Source organism: Eptesicus fuscus, chromosome 20, assembly GCF_027574615.1.
Source record: "Eptesicus fuscus isolate TK198812 chromosome 20, DD_ASM_mEF_20220401, whole genome shotgun sequence".
NCBI classification, from domain to species: domain Eukaryota; kingdom Metazoa; phylum Chordata; class Mammalia; order Chiroptera; family Vespertilionidae; genus Eptesicus; species Eptesicus fuscus.
The window spans coordinates 31356320-31381923 of NC_072492.1; the positions used below are offsets into that span (position 1 = coordinate 31356320).

General features: G+C 39.2%; 1 protein-coding gene, 1 non-coding gene and 1 pseudogene across 3 annotated transcripts in view; 1 reads left to right on the forward strand and 2 right to left on the reverse strand.

Annotated features, from left to right (window-relative positions):
• The window catches only part of KANSL1 (KAT8 regulatory NSL complex subunit 1), a 151495-nt gene that overhangs the window by 64897 nt on the left and 60994 nt on the right, over positions 1-25604 (reverse strand). The window lies entirely within an intron of this gene.
• LOC114234429 (U6 spliceosomal RNA) lies at positions 7676-7782 on the reverse strand. The gene has a single exon (XR_003620631.1). It is a non-coding gene; the product is annotated as a U6 spliceosomal RNA (small nuclear RNA).
• LOC129147382 (60S ribosomal protein L31-like) lies at positions 8808-9190 on the forward strand (annotated as a pseudogene).

Genomic DNA, 25604 nt, shown 5'->3' on the forward strand with positions numbered 1-25604 from the left:
GGGATTGAATCTGCAGCCTTGGTGTATTGGGATGATGCTCTAACCAACCTGGCCAGGGCCCCTACAGGGATTTTAATGGAAGCTGACAAACAGAACCAAAAACTTACACAGGGAAAAGGACCAAAAGCAGAGAAATTCTAAACAAAATATGATGGAAAAAAAATCATATTACACAATTATGTAAAGTAAGATAATTAAGGCAGTCTACAAAGACAAAAGACCAATGTGACAGAATACAGAGCCCCAAAACTTAAAACTGGATATACAAAAAATGGCATTCATACCAGTGGGAAATACTGAACTATTTAACAATTGGCCAGTTCTTTACATGGAAAAAGTAAAATTAGATCCCTTCTTCATGATATACTTGCATAATTTTAGAGTTTCTCAATCTGAAAAGCCAAACTTAAAAGAAGAGTATCTTTGGAACTTCAGAGCGGGTAAAGTTTTAAATAAAACACACATAGCTAAAGATTAAATTTCAAAATATATAACTACAGTAAGTAGGTTAAAAAAAGACATTCTAATAAAAGATGAACAAAGTGAAAATTCACAAAAGAGAATTCCAAATGGCCAATACATACATAAAAATATTCCATGTCTTGTTAGATTTTGGTTAAAATATTAGCATTAGGTCAAATATTAAAAAGTAGTTTTAAACTCAGCTTGGAAAAACCACGTGTCGTGAAATGTAAAAAACAGCAATTCATGAATTACTAATGACAATAAAAACTGGCACGACCACTTTTGAAAAGCATTTTGGAAATACTGCACTTGGGTAGATGGAAAATGTGCATACCCATCCATCATGAAATTTTATTTCAGAGCACATAACCTATAAAATCTGTAAGAACAAACGTTCATTGCAATAGAACCTGTTACAACTAAAAATCAGTTAATCTAATCTGCTAAAGTATGGAAATAGATAAACTATAATTTATTCATTTTATAAAAGTTTCTATAGCAATAATATTAACTAGAACTATCTGTATCAAATGACTATATCTCAGAACAATGTTCAATTGAAAAACTAAAAACAAACTAAACAAAAACATGGTATAATACATACCAGTAGAGGAATTCATGGAATACTGTTTATCAGTTTAATTATTACATGTATCAACATGACTAAATCTCAGCAATGTGAAATAATAAAACTACAAAAACTAAAAAAGAATAAACATACAATAAAGATTGTCAACAATAGATAAATAGTAAATGTATAAAACATGCCCAGACCAACCAGTGTAGCTCAGTGGTTGAGTGTCGACCTATGAACCAGGAGGTCATGGTTCCATTCCCAGTCAGGGCACATGCCTGGGTTGCAGGCTCAATCCTAAGCAGGGGGTATGCAGGAGGCAGCTGATCAAGGATTCTCATTATTGATGTTTCTATCTCTCTCTCCCTTTCCCTTCCTCTCTGAAATCAATAAAAATATATTTTTTTAAAAATTCACAGAACTAATATACAACAAATTCATGAGTAAGGTCCCCTACCCTCTGGGAACGGAGAAGTTGGATTTTAGCTCTACCGCTTATGTAATGCTTGATTTCTCTTTAATATACGTGCTGCCAAAACAAGCACATTGACTGGCTTCTCTTTAAATAAGAAAAAGAAAAATGGCAACATTTTAAAACTTAAATATTAGAGGGGTAGCATGGCATCTAACATAATTTGTAATCATAGTATTTCATAATATCCCACAAAATTATTTTTCAAGAGAGAAGCAACAGTTACACTGTCCTTAGCCCACTTCCAATTAAAATATACATACTCCTAAAATTGTAAGTGACTATAAGTAAACTTTAACATAGCCCACTGATAGGGTGTTATGTTATCAATAATACAACAAATTTAACCATAATAGGTTTAGAAATGAGTTAATACTTAATCATATCCGTACTAGAGGCCTGGTGTACGGACTCGTGCACTGGTGGGGTCCCTCAGCCTGGCCTGCACCCTCTTGCAATCCAGGACCCCTCGGGGATGTAATAATAATGCATGAACCAGCAGGCAGCCAGGGAGGAGCCTGCACCTGCTCATTCCAGTCCCGCTGGGCCTGCCGCCACTGCTCAGTAGTGCTGCCGTGGGGGCAGGAGAGGCTTGAGCCGCGGCAGCTGTGCTAACAAGCCTTGAGCCCAGCGTCTGGCGCTCATTGGTCAGCTGAGCGGTGCACACTGACCACCAGAGGACATTTCCTGCATTTAGCGTCTGTCCCCTGGTGGTCAGTGTGCATCATAGCAACCAGTCGACCTGTTGTTTGGTCGCTTAGGCTTTTCTATATATAGATAATTAAGACTAAGGGTAGTAATTATGTCCTACTAACTTTTATATGGTCCAAATATAAGCCATTCAAGTCAACCACTGTGATAAAGTATTATCCAACTAGAGGCCCGGTGCATGAAATTCTTGCACTCGGGGAATGGGGGAGGTGTCCCTCGGCCCTACCTGTGCCCTCTTGCAGTCCAGGAGCCCTTGGGGGATGTCCAACTGATGGCTTAGGCCTGTGGGAAGCAGGCCTAAGCTGGCAGTTGGACATCCTTGGCACTGCTGCAGAGGCGGGAGAGGCTCCTGCCACTGCCGCTGCACTCGCCAGGCATGAACCTGGCTTCTGGCTGAGCAGTGCTCCCCCTGTGGGAGTGCACTGACCACCAGGGGGCAGCTCCTGATTTTAAGCGTCTGCCCCCTGATGGTCAGTGCACGTTATAGCAACTGGTCAACAGTCAACTGTCTAGCCCCCTGATGTTCAGTGCACAGCATAGCAAGCGGTTGAGTGGCCTTAGAATATCATTAGCATACTACGCTTTGATTGGTTGAATGGACAACCGGACACTTGGCATATTAGGTGTTTATTACATACGATTATTTCTTTTAGAAACAAGGCATTTATAGGTTGGTAATCTTGATGGAATCAGCAAAAGCTATAAAGATACTTTTTATATGGATTTCTTTTTTTAAATATATTTTTATTGATTTCAGAGAGGGAGAGAGAGAAAACATCAATGAAAAAGAGAAACATCAATGATGAGAGAGAATCATGGATCGGCTGCCTCCTGCACACTCCCTGCTGGGGATTGAGCCCACAACCTGGGCATGTGCCCTTGACCAGAATCAAATCTGGGACCTTTCAGTCCACAGGCCAATGCTCTATCTGCTGAGTCAAACCAACTAGGACAAGATACTTTTTTTTTTTAAAGCAATAATCACGCCATCGGATAAACCTCATGGCTACGATACTGCCACTGCGCAAGGCTTAGGATACTTTTTAAAAAGATACTTTCATTTTTAAGTACAATTATCTGTTTCCATGCTGGCTGCAAGCCTACTTCTAGTCCAATCCAGTCAGGCACCTAAATTCTGTAATTTCCAGGTTCTTTAGATGTCTTATAAAACTAATAGAATACAGTAAGTAAAACTGATATCATCCCCAAACATCTGAGCACATAGCTGCTAGATAGGACAAGAATAGAAAATCTTGGCATTTCTGAAAGTCACATAAAAAAATGTAGATACCAATATTCACTACTTAGCTCAAGAGCAATGTGAAACAAATAGGGGAAAGAGCAGGAAGACAAATTGAAACCAAGTTCTCACTTTTTAAAAAATGTGTATAGTCTGACAATGTAAACTGACTTCTAGAAATGACAGCAGCATCTGCCTCACAGGATGTATTCATAAAATTATGTAATCGTAACTGCAAAGTATAGTATGTGTATTAGAAAAGAACAATGTTTAGCCCTATGTGGTTTGGCTCAGTGGATAGAGCGTCAGCCTGCAGACGGAAGGGTCCCAGATTCAATTCTGCTCAAGGGCACATGCTCGGGTTGTGGGCTCCATCCCCAGTAGTGGTCGTACAGGAGGCAGCCAATCAATGATTCCCTCTTATCATTGATGTTTCTTTCTCCCTCTCCCTTCCTATCTGAAATCAATAAAAATATATTTTAAAAAATAAAATAAATATAACTTAGGATTTCAATTCCCTATCATAAAAGACATAAAAGGGGACAGGAAAAGAAAAATAAAAAGGAAAAAAAAACTCTGAGGCAACTAATTCAGGAAATAGGTGTTCTCAGTTAGCAACAGAATCCTGAGTTTCTTGAGGGTTGGGCTTCATAGGTCATCTGAAAGGAAGTTCGACTCTAAATAGTAAAACCAGTGACTGACAGAGACTTGGCCAACAGCAGCTGCCCTCTCACTCCAACAAGAATTGTTTGAGTTGCCTTGTAACCGTGGTGTGGGGAAGTGGGTTTACGATATCTAAATCCAGCCTACCACCAGGAATGCTCAGGACCTACTCAAGAAGGCAAATAATCCCTTCCACTAATATTTACAGGACAAAATAAGATTGTTGTTAGAGTAATAAATTTGACAGTAAAATAGTAGTCAAGTTTTCAGGCAAATTTAAATTGGCTAGTTAAAACAAGCGAATATTCTAGAAAAATTAATTGTACTGGACAAAAAGGTGTTCCTAAAGTGTTAACTAAAATTTTTATTGGTACTTCATCTCATGATAAAATTGTGCACCATGTAATGAACCTAAAACAGTAATATTATAGTGCAAAAAATTAAAATTTAAAAGCCATCAAGACTACATTATAAAATTTTCAAAAGCCTCCTAACATTTAAATCAAAAAAGGAGGGGATAGAAGATCATGTAAGGAAAAATATCCTGGAAGTAAATTATATCTAGAAAATTAATACTTTAGAAAATTAATTGTAAGGCTAAAAGCAAGACACCCATGAAAAACACACAAGTTGTCAAAACAAGCCAGAGGAAAATTATTTGGGCAAAAAATGCAATAGGATCCCAAGTCAAATTTATAGAAAATATTCCTTTATTAACTTTTGGTCGAGAATATGTTTGTATATTTTCAGAAAACAACTCCGAGACCATGTGGATTCCAGCAACAGAGAGGAATCTACAGGACTACTCCAGCCATGAAGACAGAAGAGAAGCAGTCCAGAGATGGAAGACGCTGATGTGGCCTTCCCATACTAGCAGGTAGCAGCTGTGCATCCCTGCAGGTTGCCCAGGACCAAACCAGAGAGAGTCGGACCTGCATTACCACCATTTGTCCACCATTCAGAACTGTAATGTCAGTGCTGACATGTACACATAAGGAACTGTTGGACATTGAAATTGGGTCTCAAAAGAACTGTTGGCCCAGAAAGAAACTCACTACAGACTGATTCATTTGCCTGTCACCATAACCATTATTGCTTGTCTCATTTTCGGTTCTTATAAGTGTATTTCTAATAGCACATGATCTCACTCATCTAGGGGAAATAATGAACAACATAGACTGATGAACAAGAACAGACCCAGAAACAAGGAGGCATGGATCAGACTGTCGGGCCTCAGAGGGAGGGTAGGGAAGGGTGGGGGTAAAGGGGAGAGATCAACCAAAGGACTTGTGTGCAAGCATATGAGCCTAACCAGCGGTTAGGGACAACAGGGGTGTGGGGGCATGTGTGGGGAGGGGTGTGGGATGGGAATGGGGGGATGAGGACAAATATGTGATACCTTAATCAATAAAGAAATTTTTTTTTTAAAAAGAGTAAAACCAAAGTAGTTATATTAGAATAGACATTGTGTTCAGCCACAACTTCAATGACATTACTCCCTCTCCACCAAAATTTAAAGATGGAGGAAATATCCCATATGTTTTAGCTGGAAAACAAAACTCGGATGAGAATGGGTTAAAAAACAGTTTGTATCTGTCACTCTAACTAGCTTACATCAGCTTTTTATAGGTTTGTAGTAATAGGAAACAAATGTGCCAGAGCCAATTCTAAACTGCCAATTCATCCCTATACTCTGAAGAATGAACACTTAACTTTTTTGTGTTACTACTTAAACCAGATTATCTCTGAAACAGAAATAAGTTTTGTGCATTTTGGCAGATTTCAGACAAGCTTTCAATCCACCATGAACTCCTGAACTCTTCTTCCCCTCCCCCTTCCATTTAACAAATATATTTTTTCCCAATTACAGATGTCTTCATAAAGTCATTGAGTTAAGACCTGGGATTTCAGCAGTGAGCTATATGAAGTCCATTCCTTTTTTCATAGAGCTTATAATCTTGCAAAACAAGCAAACATTAAATAATTACAAACTTAGCAATGATTGTGATATAAGCCAACATTGCAAGATGCAATAAATGTGTATTATGGGGTAAAAGAAAACTAATTGGAGTGTAACAAGGAAGATTACCAAGACACAGTGACATTTAGAGGAATAAGAATGAAAGTAGAAGTTTAGCTATGGCCAGTGTGGCTCAATTGGTTGGGCATCCTGTGCACCTGGGGGTTGCTGGTTAGATTGTTGGTCAGGACACATGCCCGAGTTGCAGGCTCAATTCCTTGGTAGGGAGTGTGCAGGAGGCAGCCAATTAACCTACCTATCTCTCTCTCTCTCTCCCTCTCTCCCTCTCTCTCTCTCTCTCACTCCCTCCCTCCCTCCCTCCCTCCCTCCCTCCCTCCCTCCTTCTCCCTCCTTCTCCCTCTCCCTCTCCCTCTCCCTCTCCCTCTCCCTCTCTCAAAATCAACAAAATGTGTTGTTGTTTTTTTAAAGTAGAGGTTTCCCAGGCAAATAAATGAAACGATTAGTAGTTCAAGCAGAAGAAACACAATCTGTGAAAGTGCTGAGCAAGGTGCTTGGCAATCTAGGGACTAAGAGAAAGCCAGAGTCTCACAAAATACCCAAGAAGTAGGTAAGTAAAGGCCTTATCATTTGAGGCCTCAGATAACATAGAGTATGTTCGACTGTATGCTGGGAGCAAGTGAATAGCACCATGGGATTTTTAAGCAGAATAGGATGATTTTATTAGGATAAAAACACATTGGGAGGGGGAGGTAATTAAAATGTTAATAGAGACCCAACCAGGAAATTATGTGATACCCATGTGAGAGAGTTTGGTGACTAGTGGATGGTAAGTAAAGATTAAATATTTAAGAGCCTATTCTTTTTTTTAAAAATGTATTTTTATTGATTTCAGAGAGGAAGGGAGAAGGAGAGATAGATAGAAACTATCTCTATCTATAGAGAATCACTGATTGACTGTCTCCTGCACGCTCCACACTGGGGACTGAACCCACAACCCCGGGCATATGCCCACTGAGAATCGAACCGTGACCTCCTGGTTCATAGGTCGATGCTCAACCACTGAGCCATGTCGGCCAGGCTAAGCACCTATTCTTTACCAGAGTTTTATTAAGTGCTGGGGATACAATACTAACAGACAAGAACTGTGGCTCATTAAGCTTAGAGTTTAATGGGGAAGGCAAATGTTAACAAATAATCATACAAAATATCAGGTAAGAGATAATAACTATGACATCAGATTTAGATGGAAGAATCTGTACTATAAACAGTTAATCTGAGCTCTAAAGAATAAATTAGGAGTTGAATAGGCAAATTTGCCTGGGATGAGGAGTAGGGAATGTGGAGACATAGAAAATACTGGAAATTGTGGTGTTTTAGAAAGAAATGACATGTATACAGGTTATGGAGATGGAACTCAGACAGTGAACAAGGTAAAGCATGCACTGAGGTTCACACTGGATATAGGTAGTTAGGGCGAGATTGTATAAAATCTGTAATACACGTTAACGTTTTTTCATTTTAATTTTTTTTAATCCTCACCCAATGAGTTTCCATTGATTTTTTTTAATATGCTTTTTTAAATGCTTCATGAATTTGCGTGTCATTCTTGCCCAGGGGCCATGCTAATCCGCTCTGTATCATTCCAATTTTAGTATATGTGCTGCCGAAGCAAGCACTCCATTGAATTTTTTTAAGAAACAGTGGGAGGGAAGGAGGGAAGGGAGGAAGGGAGGACCAGGTGGAGAGAGAAACATCAATGTGACAGACACATGGCTTCGTTGCCACCTGAACGCACCCCAACCAGGGGTAGGGATCCGACCTGCAACCCAGGTATGTGCCCTTGACTGGGAATCAAACCCAAGACCCTCCAGTGTGCAGGCCAACACTCTAACCACTGAATACCACTGGCCATGCCAACTTCATGAAACAATATAAACTGTCCTGATCTTGGCCCATTATTCTGTCATTTATCTTGGACTCTTTCTAAATAAAAAATTTCAAATACAAACTAACGTATAACAAACTCTCACATAACCATCAAGCAACTTCAACAACTAGCAACTCTTGACCAATCCAACCTCATCTATAACATCTATCCCCCATCCCCATGGATTAATTTTGAAGCCAATCCCTATCATCAGATCATTACATCTGTATATATTTCCATATGTATCTCTGAAAAGTTAAGTTCACTTAAAATGTATACATACTTCCATAATTTAAAAACCACTAATTCCGTAATGTCAAATATCGGTCAAATTTCCTGATTGTCTCAATTGGTTTGTCGAAATTAAATAAGATCCACACGCTGCATTTAGTTAATACATCTCAAATTTGTAACAGATTTCCTCTTTTTTTTTCCCTTGCAATTTATTTGTAGTAGAAAACAAAGTTATCTGTCCTTTAGAATTCCTCACATTGTGGATTTTGCCAATTAAATCCTTGTCTCAAAGTCTACACTTTTGAACTTTACAAACAGACACACTTCTAAACTACCTTTAGTTTGTTAGTGTTCTATAGATCAGCTCATAAATTATTTGTACTTTTGTACATTCAATTTTTACATATTTAAGACTATATATTAAAACACACCCAACCTTTAAATGATTATTTAAGGTATTTCAAACACTTCTCAATGACCACCTGTCAACTTTTTATTAAACATGGTAACATTTTTTCTTTCCAACTTGGACAGGGCATAATGGCTCCCACAAAGAAGGGTGGTGGTAAGAAGGGCTGTTCTGTCATCAACGAAGTGGTGACCAGAGAATACCATCAACATTCACAAGCGCATCCATGGCACAGGTTTCAAGAAGCATCCCACTCGGACACTCAAGGAGATCCAGAAATTTGCCATGAAGGAGATGGGAACTCCAGATGTAGGCATTAACACCAGGCTGAACAAAGCTGTCTGTCTGGGCCAAAGGAATAAGGAACGTCCCATTCTGTATCTGGGTACAGTTGTCCAGAAAATCATAATGAGGATGAAGATTCACCAAACAAGCTCTATATACATTGATCACCTATGTACCTGTCACCACTTTCAAAAATCTGCAAACAGTTAATGTGGATGAGAACTGCTGATTGTTGAATAAAGTTATAAAATTGCAAAAACAAAAACACAACCACGGTAACATATACATAATACATAATCTACCAAGCACAATAAAATAATAATTCCCCTAATACTCAGACCAATCTGTTTGTCATACCCTATGTAAGCCTCCCACCTGAAAATATCTAGAACCAATTTTATCCCTAAAACCCACCTCCCTGTGGAAAAGTCACTCCTGGTGAATTGTACCTCATAATTCATAACTTCGTTTTCTTCAAGCTCAGTGTAATCCTATTTTGTTATTTACATGTTATATATTTCCAAGTCATGGCATACATGAATGACTGGTCTTCAGCTAAATTATGTCTTCTTAGGGACACCACCTGCCATGTGTTTTAAATGTAAATCAATTGTCAATAATATATTGGTTTTTGCCGAAACTGGTTTGGCTCAGTAGATAGAGCGTCGGCCTGCGGACTGAAAGGTCCCAGGTTCGATTCCGGTCAAGGGCATGTACCTTTGTTGCAGGCACATCCCCAGTAGGGGGTGTGCAGGAGGCAGCTGATCGATGTTTCTCTCTCATCGATGTTTTTAACTCTCTATCCCTCTCTCTTCCTCTCTGTAAAAAATCAATAATATATATATATATATATATATATATATATATTTTTTTTTAAATAATATATTGGTTTGGTTCAGTGGATAGAGTGTCAACCTGCAGACTGAAGAGTCCAGGTTCTATTCTGGTCAAGGGCACATGCCTGGGTAGCAGGCTCAATTCCCAGTGTGGGGCGTGCAAGGGGCAGCCAATCAATTAGTCTCTCTCATCATTGATGTTTTTCTCTCTCCCTTTCCCTTCCTCTCTGAAATCAACAAAAATATATTTTAAAAAATAATATTATCTTAAAGATGTAAATTCCTAGGAAATATGAGAAATCTAAGATTTGTTTAGCTGTTTGTACTGCTTAAAATTTCAAACTGTTAAGAAAACACAATGAAGTGTTCTCATAGAGAAAACTACAGCATGAGAAAAAAAGATTCAAGTGGCTTATAGTTCTTGTCCAGCTATAGGACTGGACATGGAATCTGAGCATGAAGATTCAGAACAAAAATGGGCTTAGTTACTGAGTAGGACTCTGCTATATTGCAAGAATAAAGCAAAATGACAAAGTTAATACTAAAAGGCTCTCAATTATTCAAAGAACTGCTACTCCAGAGTGGCTCCTCCAGATTAAACCACCATTTTTCTGCCCACTTTTCTGCCTCAAGAGTTCATCTTTTTAGAGTGGATTCCACTTTAGAACCTTTTAAAAAATATAAATCACACTGAGGATAGAATATTGACATTCTGTGAGATTAATTCCTCCTTTGAAACCCCTAAATAGTTAAATAATTCCAGTCACTCAATAGTCATAAATTAAAGAACAGCTATTATTTTATCCAGTTCACTCACCTAAGCAAGAGACTGACAAGGATCACATCCTACAACTTAAAGCTTCTCACAAACATTACAATTTAGATAATAAAACAATCCTCCTCTCTTCACCATTCGCCAACTCCCCAGCCCTGGGCTCCTTAAAGGAGAGTGAAAGAGTAGAAAAGTACAATGTACATATTGACAGGGAGGAGGAAGGGGGAGGGAGCATGCCAGCTCCTCTTATTCCATGTTTCTGGCTATCTCTAGAACAAAGAAATCTTTGTATTTAACTGAATAGATTAACTGTATATTAACAGAATCCCTATAAAGAAACATCTTTTCCTCACTTTAAAAATAAAATATAGCTTGTTGTAAAGAATATGGTGTTGGAGTCAGTGAACACTGAACTCCAAATTGTGGCCCTGCCACTTAAGTTACTACTATCACTTAGGCAGCTACTGAAAGATCAAAGAACAACATGTCTTTATCAATGTTCAACCTCCAGGAGTGATGTTACAACTTCAGTGTGTATAAGAAATACCAGAGAGTTGAAGTCCTGGGGACCTGCATGAATAAGCTTCTTAGATAGTGCTTATGCAAGAAGTATGTAAGACCATACTTTCAGAAATATTACTGAGCTACTGATGGTTTAGAAACAAAGAATACATCTTAAGAAAATGAAGTCTAATAAAAAATAAATTTGTCACTTCACAAAAATAAATATAAGAACTCTGGTCCAGGCAAGATGGTGTAGACTTCTTTCTCCCAACTCATACCAGTGAAACAACTATAAATCCTAGAAATATTGTAAGAGTCAACCAAATAAAACTACAATGGAAAGAGAAAGGCGAACTGATAAGGAACCTCAGGACTAGAACACCATAGTGACAGGGCATTTAAAAAAAATCCCATTCAATAGAAGGTAACCCAGGCATGGCATTTCCTGACTTTCAATCTAGCAACAGAAAGCTATCCGGATTGGCTCTTCGCTCCCCTGGTCACACAATACCAGGCAAACCCTGCAACAACTTCAAAGGAGATGGAACAAGGGTCCAACTAACAATAAGAAATAAGAGCCCAGCCAGCGTGGCTCAGTGGTTCAATGTTGACCTATGAATCAGGAGGTCACCGTTTGATTCCCGGGCATGGCATTGCCCAAGTTGCAGGCTCAACCCTCAGCGTGGGCGCGTGCAGCTGATCAATGATTCTCTCTCAACATTGGTGTTTATTTTTTTTAAAAAAATTTTATTGATTTCAGAGAGGAAGGGAGAGGGAGAGACACAGAAACATCAATGATGAGAAAGAATCACTGACTGGCTGCCTCCTGCATGCCTCCTCCTGGGGATCGAGCCTGAAACCCGGGCATGTGCCCTTGACCGGAATCGAACCCTTCAGTCCACAGACCAACGCTCTATCCTCTGAGCCAAATCAGCTAGGGCATTACTGATGTTTCTATCTCCCTCTCACTCTCAATTCCTCTCTGAAATCAATAAAAATATATTTAAAAAGTAAGAAATGAGGCCAGGGGAAACATTCTTACTCCATTTCTCTCTTTCCTTTTTGTAACAAATATTCATTATATCTATTTTCTCTCCTCCCATTATGTCTAAAACCCAAGTTATATCTCCTATTCTCCTCAAGGCTCATTCCACTGAGCCACTGCTTTCACTGACATGCCAGGCAAGCTATTGACCACAGGCCTTTTACTTGGTATTCTCAAGGCAGACATCCTCACTTTCTTCAGGTTTTTTCCTCAAAAGTCATTTCAATGAGGCCTTCCTTCTTCCCATGGCTATCCTTAAAACTGAAATCCTTCACCCTTCCCCAACACACACACACATTCATTCATCCCCCAATGCTCGCTCTCTCGCTCTCTCTCTCTCTCCCTCCCTCCTCCTGGTTTTATGATTAGAAGTTACATATAAAATATTTTAATTATCTATCTTATTGTCTTTTCCCCCCACTAGAGCCCTCTCCTATGAGAGCAGCAGGGATTTTTGTCTTGTTCATTATCACATTTCTGGTGTCATAAACAATATCTGGCATGTGGTCGGTGTTCAAATATTTGTTGAAAGGAAGGGAGAAAAATAGGAAGGGAAAGAGGATAGAAGTTATAACCATGATCCTAACTTTTTCTTGCAATAGATAAAAACCAAAGTAATGCTACAGTGAAACTAACCTCTTTCCCATTTGGTGCCAATTGATCTCATAAACCACTCTGTTCTCTTTTTCCCAAAGTGGGTTACACAAAATTATACTCCACGCTCTTAATCCAGACATACAATGATCAGGGAAAATAAAGCTGTATTACAAAGTGAAAACTGCCAGCAAAGTATTTTCACCCATATTCTTAACACCAATCACACACAACTTGAATGGATGCTTACTTACTGAGGGTATTATGACATAAAATTCTCACTTTCAAACCATTTACTAATAGTTAGAATCCTGAATTATGTGATATACATAAGATACTCTCAAAGTATTCTTTGTAACTTTGACCATTCCTTCATATGAACTTGAAAGTTATTTTGTCAGGTTATTCTTTGCCAAATAGTATATAAATCTCCTCCCCACCTCTAAAAAAAGAACCCAAAACTTTAAGAAATAATTTTTAATGACCTAGTCAGCCCAGAGACCAACTAGCTTATAGTAAAAACTTACTGAAGGCACAAAGATAGGCATTTTCACTGCCCTAACATTGAGAGATACCAACAAGCAGTGATACATTTATAATGCTAAGCACAATGCCTAGCATTACAATAATTACTCAATCAATAGTAACTGCTGCTGCTCTAACTTCTGGTTGAACTCAGCTTTCAGCTACCAAAAGGTATTCCATGCCCTTCCGTTTAATGACAAACATTTGTTTTGGTAAATATGTATTCCTTAAACACACTTGAGAAACAGAAAACTGAAACCAAATGTCTTTTATTCTGAATCAAATTAAAGCATGCTCAGCAAGGTATATATGGACAGGCCATACCGCATTTTTAGTGGGCAGAGGCCAATAATGCTGTTAAAGTACAATACATAGAAACTCTCCACAACAAAATGTCAATGGGAACCCTGTCTCATTTATTTTTTCCCAAGTCTCTGTTTTTAATTGAGTGGTTATCCTTCCAAGAAATGTGTGTATACACACACACACATAAATCAGAAAGAGACCATTACACTAGGTCAAAAAATGATTGCAATTTATCTTCTGAGCGAATGATGAGTCTTACTGGTTCCATTCGGAGTGTATTTTTCTTACCAACTCTCTGTGGATGAAGAATTGTATTAGCCTGTCATTCACATAATACACATAACAACGATATAGGGACCATCCTTCAACAGCAACATCATCTCTCAATCTACTGGCTCAGTTCCCCTGGTGGTTGCCTGGATGGCAGTTAAATAGTTGCTGTAACCCCTGTGCTCTATGGATCCTAATAGAATTGGCCAAGGTTTTAAGTGATGACATCAAGTACCTCATAGCAAAGGTGGGAACCCTGTTTTATATGAGTCACTGGTAAGTATAAAAACCTTACCTTTCCCAAGTAAACACTTCCTTTTGGCACTTCATGGCCCTACATTTTTTGTAGGCTTTTTGGCTAAGAAGCCACAAAAGTCTTAAAGGTTCTTTCATAGTAAGATGAGTGGCAAGGGAGAAGTTCAAACTGTGACCCAACATTAAAAAAAGAAAAAAGAATACAATAGAAAATATTAGGGTATGTAATATGTACTATATATATGCAGTAAGGGTAAGTAACTTTTCATTTAGGCATATGTAAGCCAGTGAGTCTTCAGATTCACCTGCAAGTAGAATGAGTCACATACACTGTGTATCTTACTGTATGTAGATCATGCTTAAGACAGACCTTAAAGCCACAGATGTCATTTATAAAATTAGTGAGTTGGACTTAAAAAACTTTACAAGGCTCTTTCTTTACAAGATGTGATGAACTTATAACCATCAGCATGAAATACATCCTGTACGTACAGCTGTAATTTATACTGGGGTACGAGGACTAGATAGATACCTGCAAGATCCAATTCACTCCAGATGCTTCAGTAAAATTGTCTCCCTTAGTTACTAATTAGACTCATATAGACTAGGATCTTGATGCCAAATCTAAATCTAAGTCACCCTCCCAAAACATGTCAAAAAACTTTTAAAAACAAAAGAAACATTCAAGATTTTCTCTAAGCATCTCAATTTTTTTTTTAATCTCTAAGTGATTAAGATGGGACCCAAAAGAGTAAATGACTGTCCCAGAGTCATAAGTCAATTTAGTCAGTCAAGCTCTTAAAGGAAACATTAGAAAAAGATCTCAGAGTCTGGTCTGATGACATCAGCTAAGTTACATTCGAATTTTAAAAATTATTTTGGTTTCTTTAACTAATTGACCAGGTAACTATGACTCAAATGTCTTTTAAAAATTTAACTACTGCCGAAACCGGTTTGGCTCAGTGGATAGAGCTTTGGCCTGCGGACTCAAGGGTCCCAGGTTCGATTCCAGTCAAGGGCATGTACCTTAGTTGCGGGCACATCCCCAGTAGGGGGTGTGCAAGAGGCAGCTGATTGATGTTTCTCTCTCATCAATATTTCTAACTCTCTATCCCTCTCTCTTCCTCTCTGTAAAAAATCAATAAAATATATATATTTTTTTAAAAAATTTAACTACTTTACTGACTCAGATATAACACCGCTTGATCAGTACTCCCATGTTCGACAATTTTCTAATATATAAAATTAAGCATAATAATCTATTTTTAGAAATAAGCAGGAACCATATAAATAGAAAAACATACACAGTGCACGGGGATGAGGCCCAACCAACTGAGCCACACAAGCCAGGACTCAATGATAATTCTTGACTGAAATGTTTTTAAAGAACATGCAAATCATTTTTAAATTAGATAATGAAAGCAATGCTTGACTAAGTAAGTCATTAGACTCTTGACTGACAGTCAACAGAGTGAACAGGTAACTAGTTTAAAAAAAACAAGTCTTAATCCCATTAAAGTTCATCAGATAATTGCTTCAGCATTTTAACAGAGATGTTAATTCCTTCACAGAAGAAGGTTATAAATTACAACACACAGAAAGATTCTGACCAGATAAAGTTTAGAACAATGAAGTTTAGGGCACTATCGGGTATGGCTCAGTTGGTTGAGCACTGTCCCATGCGCAGTAAAGTGGCCAGTTTAATTCCGGTCAAGGCACATACCCAGGTTGTGGGTTTGATACCCCAGTTGGGGAACATAAGGGAGGCAACTGATCAATATTTCTCTCTCACTTCGATGTCTCTCTCTCTCTATCCTCCTCTCTCTCCCTCTCCCTTCCTCTCTCTCTAAAAACTGAAAATAAATAAGAACAAAAGGTGTTAAAAATTTTTTTTCAATTTTAAAGGTGGCTGCAAATTCTTTAACACTCCTCCCATTGAGAGAGGTGGTATTCTCTTGTCTCTTCCCCTTGAATCTGAGAGAGCTTCTGACTACTTCAGTCAATAGAATCTGATGGAAGTGACACTAGGTGACTTCCCAGACTGGTTTATAAATGAACAGGCAGCTTCTACCCTTGTTTTGCTAAATATAGAGTCTAACAGCCCTGAGGCTGTCATGCTGAAGAGTCCAAGTGTAGGCACACTTTGCCAAGGGTGCCCAGTTGAGCAAAGTCCTCTAGGCATCCCCAACAAGGTGCCACACAAGTGAGGGAAGAAGCCATCTTGGGAGTATTTGCATCTTCCCAACCTGAGGCCTTAGACATCCTGAAACAGAGATAAGCCACTCCAACTGTCCCCCTGAATTCTCACCCAAAGAATCTATGAGAAAAATAAAATATAGCTTGTCTTATACCATTCATTCAGTTTGAGGTGGCTTGTTAAGCAGCAACACATAATAGAAATAGTCATTCTCCAATCAAGTTGAAATCTGCATACTTTACCACCTAGCAATTCTTTTTAAAAAAATATATTTTATTGACTTTACAGAGAGGAAGGGAGAGGAATAGAGAGATAGAAACATCGATGAGAGAGAAACATCAATCGGCTGACTCCTGCACGCCCTCTTATTGGGGATTGAGCCCGCAATCAAGGTACATGCCCTTGACCAGAATCAAACCCGGAACCCTTCAGTCTGCGGCCAACGCTCTATCCACTGAGCCAAACCAGTTAGGGCCCACCTAGCAATTCTACTCATGGATATAGACCCAAAAATCCTTTTAGCCCAAATGTAGCAGGAGGCATGTTAAAAAATGTTCAGAATAACAGCACAGGACTTATTTTTTTAAAAAAAGGGAAAATCCAAATGTACACCAACAGGAGAATAGATAAATTACAGTATATTTGCTCAATGAGGCAGTGAGTAATGAAAGGAACTACAGCTACATAAAATAACACAGATGAATTCTAGGAATAATGTTGAAAATCTAAGTCCAATAAAATAACTTATAGTACACTCTTTCGAAAAATTTAAAAATAAGTGAAAGTAACCTGAAGAAACTTTAAAAAGCTGTCTGTATGTTTTACAATTGCCTTAGCATTTCTGCCCTTCCAACAAAGATTTTATCTGTTGGTTTCCCTCTAATTTTTTAGGCAAACACAGGTATATAATACAACTAAAAAAGAAAAAAAGAGACAAAGAATTTAGGATAGAAAATGGGGGTGGGAGGGGTATCTTATAGATAAGTTTTTGGTAATAGCAGTTGAGTTAGGCAGCACTGTCATAGGTATATCCAGAATCATACATTACTTCTCACACTCTTCCACCACCACCCTGACCCAAGCTACCATTCTCTCTCACTAGGATATTATAATAGCCCCCAGTTTATCTTGTTTCCCTGCTTCTTCCATAGCAGTCACTGTTTCCTTCAAACCAGAGAAGATCATGTCACTCCTCTGTTCAAAGGTTGACACAGGCTTTTCTTTTTTTTTTTCTTTACTATATTTTTATTGATTTCAGAGAGGAAGGGAGAGCTAGAAACATCAATCATGCTGCCTCCTGCATACCCCACACCGGGAATTGAGCCTAGGCATGTGTCCTAACCAGGAATTGAACAGCAACCTCCTGGTTCATAGGTCAACACTCAAGAACTGAGCCACATAGCAAAAGCTATCCTATGTAATATAAGCCTAATATGCAAATCGGTGGAACAACCAGTTGCTATGATGCACACTGACCACCAGGGGGCAGGTGCTCAATACAGGAGCTGCCCCCAGCCCGCAGGCCCCAGGCCAGCCAAGGCAGGTGCCAGCAGGGGCCCCTGATCGCCCCGCCGGGGGAGGAGGGGGAGACAGGGCAGGGCCCACCAGCGAGTGGGCGCCGCCGCCCCCCCCAACACCCCACCGGTCACCTCCACGGTGGGTGCCAGCAGGGGCCTCCCGATTGCCCCACAGATCGGCCCTGATCACCAGCCAGGCCTAGGGACCCTACCCGTGCACGATTTTGTGCACTGGGCTTCTAATAATCTTTATAATAACTATTAGTTTCCATATGATCTATTATCTCCACCGACTCCTTTCCCCCTCTGACTTTACCTCCTACTAGGTACCTCTCCCTGTTGAAGTTACACTTCCATGCAGGTTTTGTCCTTTTTGTTTGTGGGGGTTTTTGCACCTGCTGTCACCCCCTACTCCCAGCCCAAAATATCCTCCTCACAGATCCCCATGCCTACACTCTATTTAATATTGCATCCCCTCCTTCTCTACATTTCTTACCCCTCATCTGCTTTATTTTTTCTCCACAGCATTTATTGCCATTTAACATAAAACATATTCTACTTATTTACTGTCCTGACCTCCAACTAGAAAATAAGGGCAGGAATCTAGATTTTGTTCTCTGCAGCAACTAACATGTACCTGGCCTTCAACAATAAGTAATGGGTGCTAAAGGTAATATAATGAATACTGTTAGGAAATTAAAACCAGAACATAGCTGCTAGCACCTACAGTCTAAACAAAGTCCCAAATTCTCAACAATTCAGTGACTCATGTAAATACAATAGTTCCTTTACTCTCTTAAAGACTAGAAAAAATGTCATCTGAGTTTGGGCTTCTGCTTTCATGAAATTTCCCATCGATTTTCTAATCCCATATATAGCCGCTAAGTATACCAGACAGGAAGAGATTCATGGGTAACAAACACAAACATATTTAGGCTGCTATTATATAGACAAAGATTAATTTAACCACATATACTTAAAGATAAACAAGTTTTCTCATTGTAAAATATGGAACATTTCTAAAAAATGGGGGGAAGGTTCTGACTGGTGTGGTTCAGTTGGTTAGACCATCGTCCCGTGTACCAAAGGGTCCCAGGCTCAATCCCCAGTCAGGATTTGTACAGGAGGCAACTATCTCTCCCCTCCTCCTACCCTCTCTAGAATCAATTAAAAAAATATCCTTGGGTAATGATTAAAAAAAAAAAAATGCGGGTAGGATCTTCTATTAACTACAAGGATGGTTAGAAATAGTGAATTTATCCATCCTGATCAAACAATTTATACTCATTAAGTATCGAGCTTTAATGCAAATAAAGACACTTACACAGCTACATTCAGCAGAAACTTCTTATACTAGGTGTACCGGTTAATAATGGCGGATTTTGTAATCAAAGAAAACACGATAATTTCAAGAGAAACATCAAAAGTGCTTTATTTCAAGCAATGTCCATCGCTAGCTAAACATTCCCCTCATCTTTCAGGTAATTTGAGGATACCGTCCCAATAGAACTTTTCTTGTTTTGAGGCAAACCATTCAGAGACCCAATTTTCCACTTCTTCGTATGTTTTGAAGTGCTGCTCAGAAAGTGCGTGTGCCATCGATCGGAACAAGTGCTAATCTGAAGGAGCAAGGTCTGGTGAATACAGCGGGTGGGTTAATACTTCCCAGGCAAGATCTTTCAACGTGTCTTTAACTGGTTTTGAAGTGTGTGATGGTGCGTTATCATGAAGCAAAATTACTTTGCCATGTCTTATGGCACATTCTGGTTGTTTCACGATCAAAGCGTGGTTCAAATTGATTATTTGTTGTCAGTAGTGATCAGTATGAACAGTTTTCAACTGGTTTTAGAAGCTCATAATAGACCATACCTTCCAGATCCCACCAAACGCAGAGCATTGTCTTCTTTCCGAAGCGATTTGGCTTGCAGTCAATGTTGATGGTTGACCTGGATCAACCCATGATTCTGTGCATTTGGGATTCTCAAAATAAATCCACTTTTCATTGACAGTCACAATTCGATGCAAAAAAAGACTTTCGTGCCGTTGAAGCAACATTTTACTGATGACTTTTCGGTTTTCCATTTGTCTTTCATTCAGTTGATTTGGCAACCATTTTCCTTCCTTTAAAATCTTTCCCCTTGCTTGTCAACAATAGGAAATTGTCTGCTGAGCAACGTTTAATCTTTCTGCAAGTTGTTTTTGAGTTTGACACGCATCTTCATCCAATGATGCTTGTAATTTCTTCAAACTTTTTCAGTTGACCTGGATGTTCTTTGTCTTTCACATCGAAATCATCACTTTTAAAGCATTTAAACCAGCGTTCACAAGTATCTTGAGATGGAGCATGTTCATCATAAGCTTCCCGAAGTATACAATAACTTTTTCTTCAAAATAAAGTAATGAATTAAAACTTGCCGCAAATGCTCTTTTTTGGCACAAAATTCAACATTTTTAAGCGTAAAAATATTTATGATGTTAACCCCTTCAGCAAATTTGACATATGAAGTTTTGAAGCTTGCTGTCAATACAACAAAATAGCATACATATCAAATCGCATATATATCAACATATGTGTAACTCTATCTGTTGACAAAAATCCAATTAACCGGTACACCTAGTAAAATGAGAATAAGGAAACCCTACTCATTAATACAATAAACTCTTACATACGAGTGCACTGATTAGGAGATGAATTAAAGAACAATGTAGTTGAACCAACATTTCAACCTTTCAGACCAATTTGTGTGGCTGTGTTCAGTAATATCAGGTTTTACCCTCACTACTGCCCATTACATTTCAGTCCCCAGGGTTTAAAATCCGAAAGAAAGAGATGCTAGTATTATTAGTAATATTAAAAATAGCTCCCACTTTTTGAAACCTGAAGGGCCTGGTACTTGACATATATAGTTTTCTAATCTTAGAAACAATCTAAAAAAGTTAATATTGTTTTCCAAGGCTATTCAGACTGAGCAATTTGGACAAAGCCACACAGCTGACTCTACCAATAGGAATTCAAACTCAGTCTGACTCAAAAATCTGCATTCTAAAATATACCTCAACTACAGGCCCAGTGCAAGAAATTCATGCACTGGTAGGGTCCCTAATGGCTGCCGGCCGGGGGGTCTCCCTCCCTTCCCCTGGCCAGCTCCCCACCCGCCCCACCCCCCCCCCAGGCTCCCTGGTCGAACTGGGGGAGGGGGGGGAGAGAGAGACACGGACTCCAGTTGAGATCATTTGCATACTACGTTTTTATTATACAGGATAAAGCTATTTTTAAAAGAAGAAGTCTGGCCCGGCTGGTGTGGTTCAGTGGTTGAACATCAACCTATGAACCAGGAAGTCACAGTTCCATTCCCAGTCAGGGCACTTGCCCAGGTTGTGGGCTTGATCCCCAGTAAGGGGCATGCAGGAGATAGCCAATCAATGATCTCATCAGTGATGTTTCTATCTCTCCCTCCCTTCCCCTCTGAAATCAATAAAAGTATATTTTTTAAAAAGTAGTAGTCTGCATTCTTTCCACTAGACCACACTGCTTTTCTTAGTCAAAACTGAAATTCTTATAATTAATATATAAAGCATACTGAGTTCTGGACAATATCAAGGAGTCCCAATCAGTAGAAAATTTGAGCTAAATAAATTAAAGGGGGGCTTAAAATCTGAAAATATTTACCTAATAAGAAATGTAATAACTTTTCTTCAAGTTCAAATTAAGTGAATTTTAAGTCTCAGTTTTCCAAAGTCCTTTTCTCCAAGACATTTGAGTATCCTAAAAATAAATACATAAATAGCCTGGGTATTTATCTCCTTTGATAAGTATAAAAAAGTAATATAAAAATGTTCCTGGCTCTACTATGCAACAAAAATCGCTCACCAATATGTAATCTTTCCTTCAAAAATTGGTCATAGTCATTACCCAACTTCTAAGTAATATATCCAACTGGATTATCATGCTAATAAAGAAAAGGAAAGCCACAGGAACTCAAGAGGTAATTTATAACTGGCTCAGAAATTTGGTGACATAGTGGGATTATGGGAGCCAGCAAAAACTGTTATGTAACAAAATGTCTTTTACAGAACACCACCACATTCCCTATAACAGAGTTCAAAGGGTTATTTTCATTCTTCAATCACACTAAGGATCAGAAGGCCAATCACAACAGAGAGTAACCAGATTTCCTAAAAAGGGATTCAATTCTGTGTTCTCTTCAGAATCTTCCTATCCCAATAATCTACATATATAAAAGCCTAAGCGTCCGGTCAGCCAATCTACCAGTCGCTATGATGCGCACTGACCACCAGGGGGCAGACGCTCAATACACAGGATTGGGCTCCCTCCTGTCTGGATCAGGCTTGCAGGGATCAGGCTGAAACCAGCTCTCCGACATCCCCCAAGGGGTCCTGGATTGTGAGAGGATGCAGGCCAGGCCAAGGGACACCACCCCCCCCACCAGTGCACGAATCTGTGCACCGGGCCTCTAGTCCTATATAAAAGGCTAATATGCAAATCGACCAAATGGCAAAACAACCGGTTGCATGATGTGCACTGACCACCAGGGGGCAGACGCTCAATGCAGGAGCTGCTCCCTGGTGGTCAGTGCACTCCCACAGGGGGAGCGCCGCTCAGCCAGAGGCAGGGCTCACAGCTTGCGAGTGCAATACATATCTCTCACACACACACACACACACGCGCGCACATCTCCCTTCCTCTCATATCAATTAAAAAAAAAACAAACTGTAGCCCTAACCGGTTTGACTCAGTGGATAGAGCGCCGGCCTGCGGACTCAAGGGTCCCAGGTTCAATTCCAGTCAAGGGCATGTACCTTGGTTGCGGGCACATACCCAGTAGTGAGAGTGTGCAGGAGGCAGCTGATCAATGTTTCTCTCTCATCAATGTTTCTAGCTCTCTATCCCTCTCCCTTCCTCTCTGTAAAAAATCAATAAAATATATTTTAAAAAAATAAAATAAAAAATAAACTGTAATGTGATCCTAGCCAGCAGTTTGCTCAGTGGATAGAGCATTGGCCTTCAGACTGAAGGGTCCCGCGTTCGGTTTCAGTCAAGGGCACGTACCTGGGTTGCAGGCTGAATCCCTGGCCCTTGGGGTGAGTGCGAGAGGCAACCTATTGATGTCTCTCTTTCACATCGATGTTTCTATCTCTGTCTCTCCCCCTCCCTCCCTTTCACTCTCTCTAAAAATCAATGGAAAAATATCATCGGTATGCATACACTATGCATAACCCATGGTTGCAGACAGTGGGGTGTTGAGGGCCCAGGGCAGGGATGGGCTGGAGGGGGTGGATGGGGGGCCATATGTAATACTTTCAACAATAAAGATTTTTTTAAAAAAGAAAATAAAAATACCGAGTGAGGATTAAAAAATATTTTTTTAAATTGTGATATTTAAGTTATCTTTCCACAGAAGGATGAAGAACTAAACCAACAGATCAGCAGAAAGGTTCTCCAGGTAGAGGGACTAGTAAGTGTACAGACAGGAATGCACTTGGCTTATGGAGTAAGAAGACCAGTGTGGTTAGAGCACAGTGAGCCAAGGGAAAAGAAGTAAGATGATATGATACCAAAGAGGTAAACAAAAGCAAACAGAACCTGCATCCTTGTGGGAGGACCTTGTAGCCTACAATAAGGTGATTTGTGTCTATGCAGACTCAACTTTGCCATTTACTTGCTGTGTGAACTTAAACAATTTATCTAGCCTTTTAAAAGAGGATAATATCTACCAATCACCTTGAGAACCAAACAATACAGTACATATTAAGCACTATGTACAATAGCTGTACATAGTCGCAAATACTGGCTATTAATCCTAGCAGGATTATCTGATTATGAAGTCTAGTGGTTCTCAATGTATGTTTCCCACCCCAGCAGCTTCAGCAACACCGGGAACATTTTAGAAACCCACATTCTAATGCTCCACTCAAGACATACCAAATCATAAAATGAATTGTGGGCCCACCAGGTGATTCTGATAAGCACTAAAGTTGAAGAACTTGAAAGCTGGAGATTCTAGTCAAATCTCCGAATTTCACACATAAATAAATAGAAACCTAAAGAGATTTAGTGACTTGTCCAAAATAACAACAATGGAGACCATTTGTTTAGGTCCATTATATGCCAGATATTATGCTGGCCACTTTACATTTGTTATCTCAGGTCCTCTTAACAATCCAGCCAGCGCCCCCCTCCCGCCCCCCCGCTTAAACAAAAGAAAAACTGAGGTCCAGAGGGGTAAAATAATTTGTCAAAGTTTGCTCAATTATTAAGTGGTAAAGTCAATGTTTAAACCCAAGAATGTGATCCCCAAATCCTTAGTGGAAAAATGACTGACTGGTGTAAGGGAGCAGTACTGAAAGCACCCTAAGATTTCACTCAAACACACCGGTCTTATTACTCTATCACAGCACTTTAGCTGCAATAATTTTACTATGAAACATACCAGAAATTACCACTACTTTAAGCTCAGAACAGAGGTGATAATTTGTTCTTTACTCCAAATAGAAAAAGAACAACAAAGACATACTATAAAAACAGATTATGAGATAGGAAAGTCAGTGCTTAGAGATATTAGTATGGCATAATTTTGCAGCATAAATGTTAAGAAAAGCGTAAGAAAATATTTGCTATTCAATCTTCCTGTTATCACTATTCCCAAGAACCTACTACTTTCTTTTTTTTTTTTTATATTTTATTGATTTTTTACAGAGAGGAAGAGAGAGGGATAGAGAGTTAGAAACATCGATGATAGAGAAACATCGATCAGCTGCCTCCTGCACACCCCCTACTGGGGATGTGCCTGCAACCAAGGTACATGCCCTTGACCGGAATCGAACCCGGAACCTTTCAGTCCGCAGGCCGACGCTCTATCCACTGAGCCAAACCGGTTTCGGCAAGAACCTACTACTTTCATATAGTGAGTTATCAACTCCCTAAAATGGCTACAGATTTATAAAAGCCCAATGATAACAGTAAAGTGTTTTTATTCTAAAATAAGTGTAATAAATTTTTAATTCTAAAAATTTTAAGTAAACAAATTGGGTAACTCTCTTCTTCACCCTTCAATCCCAAATTCATTTAAACAAGTTGAATAGTATTCCTTCTGCATACTCCAGTACAAATGGTAAAAAGGAACCAGAAGAAAACAGAAAAACAAATTTTATTATTTAATTTCTACCTTCTCTACTATCTTCATTCACACAATAAATACTGTTTGGAACCTTGTGTTAGGCAGTGGGCTACAGATAAGTACCACAATGCAGCTTACACTGTAGTGGATGAGAGACAAAAAACTGTAATGGGTAAGAGACTAAAATAGCCATGCTAAGAGCTGAGGAAAAGATGTCAGAGGGAACAGTAAGTCCAAGAGCTGTAACTTAAGAAAGATTTTGATTGGTTCAAGGAAAGGGGGCCAGAGTACTACAAGGCAGAATACAGCCCTAACCAATTTTGGCTCGGTGGATAGAGCGTCGGCCTGCAGACCAAAGGGTCCCTGGTTAGATTTCGATCAAGGGCATGTACCTTGGTTGCAGGCTCCTCCCCAGCCCAGCAACCAATAGATGAGTTTCTTTCACATCAATGTTTCTCTCTCTTCCACTCTCTCTAACAGATAAATGGAAAAAGTATCATCGGATAAGGATTAACAATAAATAAAGAAAATAAAAGAAAACAGTTAAGGTATGTGGCTGAAAAAAAAAACAATCAGGAATAAAAGAAAAACAGTTAAGGTATGTGGCTGAAAAAAACAATCAGGAATAATGGCATTATAAGGCTTAAAAGGCTATAGCAAAAAGTTTAGATTTTATTCTA